This window comes from Cryptomeria japonica, chromosome 8 (assembly GCF_030272615.1).
Source record: "Cryptomeria japonica chromosome 8, Sugi_1.0, whole genome shotgun sequence".
NCBI classification, from domain to species: domain Eukaryota; kingdom Viridiplantae; phylum Streptophyta; class Pinopsida; order Cupressales; family Cupressaceae; genus Cryptomeria; species Cryptomeria japonica.
This window is the reverse complement of record NC_081412.1, coordinates 437,009,889-437,012,940: the sequence shown is the minus strand read 5'-3', so window position 1 is coordinate 437,012,940 and position 3,052 is coordinate 437,009,889. Positions and strand designations below refer to the sequence as shown.

General features: G+C 28.0%; 2 non-coding genes across 2 annotated transcripts; both read left to right on the top strand.

Moving 5' to 3' along the window:
* Positions 1 to 924: 924 nt before the first annotated feature.
* TRNAL-CAA (transfer RNA leucine (anticodon CAA)) lies at positions 925 to 1,008 on the top strand. The gene has a single exon. It is a non-coding gene; the product is annotated as a tRNA-Leu (tRNA).
* Positions 1,009 to 1,259: 251 nt separating this feature from the next.
* On the top strand, positions 1,260 to 1,354 carry TRNAY-GUA (transfer RNA tyrosine (anticodon GUA)). The gene is made up of 2 exons: positions 1,260 to 1,296; positions 1,319 to 1,354. It is a non-coding gene; the product is annotated as a tRNA-Tyr (tRNA).
* The last annotated feature ends 1,698 nt before the right edge of the window (positions 1,355 to 3,052 follow it).

The window sequence follows — 3,052 nt, the reverse complement described above, 5'->3', positions numbered from 1 at the left end:
TTTGTGAATTTTGTGGTCAATAGAAGCCACTTCTATGTGAGGTTCGTGGTAAGTTGAAACCACTTGTATGTGAGGCTTGTGGTTAGTCAAAACCACCTATGTGAAAAGTTTATGGTCAACTAGAATCCATTTGTGTGAAGAGTTTATGGTCAAATAGAAATCAATTGTGAATTGTATTGGTTACGGATAAGCTGCAAAATCACAAGATGATTATGATGAAGGAAAGTCAAGAAAATGAAGCAACACACTAAAGCCCAGTTAAACCGAACTTATATAAGTGATGTAAACGAAGCCCAGTTAAGACTTTGAGTCGAGACCCATCTTTTCTAGATTATGGGGGCATATTCAAATTAATTGACATATTTAATATGGGGGATGTTGGAATACTAATTTAATTATGAACAGACTGTCATCATAGACCAACCACAAGCCCACCTCTAGCACCTCAATCTTATCATCAAACTTATCATCTACAGTCTTGATCTTATCTTACCTTATCTTCAACTGTTCGTTGTTAATGCTGTAGCTAATACGATGACTATCATTTATAATGTATTGTCTATAAACTGAATCAGTAAGAAGATATATAAACCTTAGAGATCTTAACAAAATTTCTCCTCTGATCCATGTTTTTAACAACGAAGGCTTACAAGACCTTGCACGGAAGGAAAATTGAAAATGAGCAGAAATGAAACGACATGAGCTACAGAATGCGTAATTTTCCTTGGAAATATAATATGGTTGCGGCAGTCTATCTATAGCAACTTGTTCAACACATAAAAGACATCCTTGTTCAACGAACTAAAACTTAATATAAATAAACATGAGTATACTGTTTTCACCATTAAAATATCATATTTAAAATAATAACATAGCGTTGAAATATATTAAATTAGCATTAAAGTTTTATTTTTGTCGTGTCTTGTAAAGATGGCCGAGTGGTCTAAGGCGCCAAACTCAAGTTCTGGTCCTCTAACGAGGGCGTGGGTTCAAACCCCACTTCTGACATTTGTTTCTTTTAAGGTAAGTAATTTAAATAATAAACGTATATTCAAGGGCATTTTATTTAATGGTATGATTATGGCTTACTTTACAGACAACGTCAGTGATGCATAATCTGCTTGCTGAGAGTGTTTTTCTGTTCTTGATAGGCGCCTGGGTTTCTTCTGCATTCAGCCACGATTGATTTTCATGCCTTTTTTTTTAATATTTTAAACAATTTAGATTAGAAAGTTTTATTCAGAAACATGAATGTAAAGCCGACCTTAGCTCAGTTGGTAGAGCGGAGGACTGTAGTGGGAAACAAAATCCCTAAGAAATCCTTAGGTCGCTGGTTCGATTCCGGCAGGTCGGATCGCATATTTTTCCTTTTAGGAAATTACCTCATTCATCATTACAGCTGAAGGATATGAAAATATTTATTTGCAAAAGGAAAATAAAGCTTTTCATTGGCTAAAATCATGTAGCATTTATCCTTGTGAAGGGATTTCATTTATTAATTAGTGATAGGTAGGGTAGATGATATTATAAGACAAGCCTTAGAATATTATACGGAATAAAATAAGAAGGTCTCAAATGTTTGTACGCATAAGTGTTTGAATGGATTTGATGTATAAAGTGTGTTATTACGCCAAATGGACAAGCTATTTTTTTTTTATCAACAGTTGATATTGCAAAAGATTCGGTGGTGCAGTCACGCTCCACACATTGCGATTTGATAGGTAATGACGGAAAGGTTTTTCCGTGGGTTTTTTTTATTATAAAACTATAAACGTCCCCAATGTTTTTATTGCTTCGCGTGCCACTTACTGAAGGTACTTAGACAGGTCATCTTATCATGTGAATCGATGCTAGGGAAATGTGCGATGTACAAAGGACTTCAAATTAACAAGTTTTTTTATTTTAAACTTTTTAAACTCAGCTAACTTTTCCCAAAGCTACGTGCATGCAAGTTTTTGAATACTCATTTTAAAATATATAATTATTTCTTGATATCTGTTTGTTCTTTTCGGTTACCATCTATTTTCTTTAAGTTCTAACTTTTATTATTATACATTTTAATATTATTATATTATAATAAATATAATATATGAATAATAAATTACATGTCTAATTTTAATTTTAATTAGTATTTTTTTATATTATAATCTATGATAAATAAATAAATGATTTTAATATAAATTATATAAATTTTAGTAATAATAATATTTAATTTATATAAATATTAAATAATTTATTAATAAATAAATATGTTTTTAAATAATGATATTATTAATAATTATTTTATTCATATGTATGTTGAATTTATTTTTAATTTAATTTTAATATAATTTTAACTTATTTTAATAATTATTATATTATAAGTATAGTATATAAATAATTGATTTTTAATATCATATAAAAAATTTAATAATAATATTATTTATCTTATATAAATATAGAATACGCTTTTAATAAATATAATTGTTTTTAAAATAGTAAAATTAATAATCATTATTCATATATAAGTTGACTTAATTAAATAGATAATTTATGAATTAATGTTTCTTTTTTAAATAGGCCTCACTTTATTTTTTATTTTTATATAAGCTTCACTTTATTTTGCATTGGCATATTTCCAAAAGTAATTTGTGATCAAACCAAAAACATTGTGTTACTTAAGTGATCTATACATCACAACATTTTTTAATATATCATTTTATTTTGTGTCCCACCTTATATTTATTTATTTTTTATTTTTTTTAACTTAGAATCTTTTCCACAACATCACTTGTAATAAAAACAAATTAATTAGATGAGATCAAGATAAATAGATTTTATTTTTACCATGGTTGTCAATATGCACTCTAACTACTTTTATTTTCTCTCTTTCACTCATTTAAACATCTTTATATTTAATAAATATCACTTTGACCTTTTTTTATTAGGTCACTTAGATTTCACTTTCACCACCACAATTATAGGTAGTTGTAGATATGCTTTCTAACCACTTTTATTTTCCCTCACTCATTTAAATGTCCAAACATCACTTTGACCTATTTTATTTAGTGTT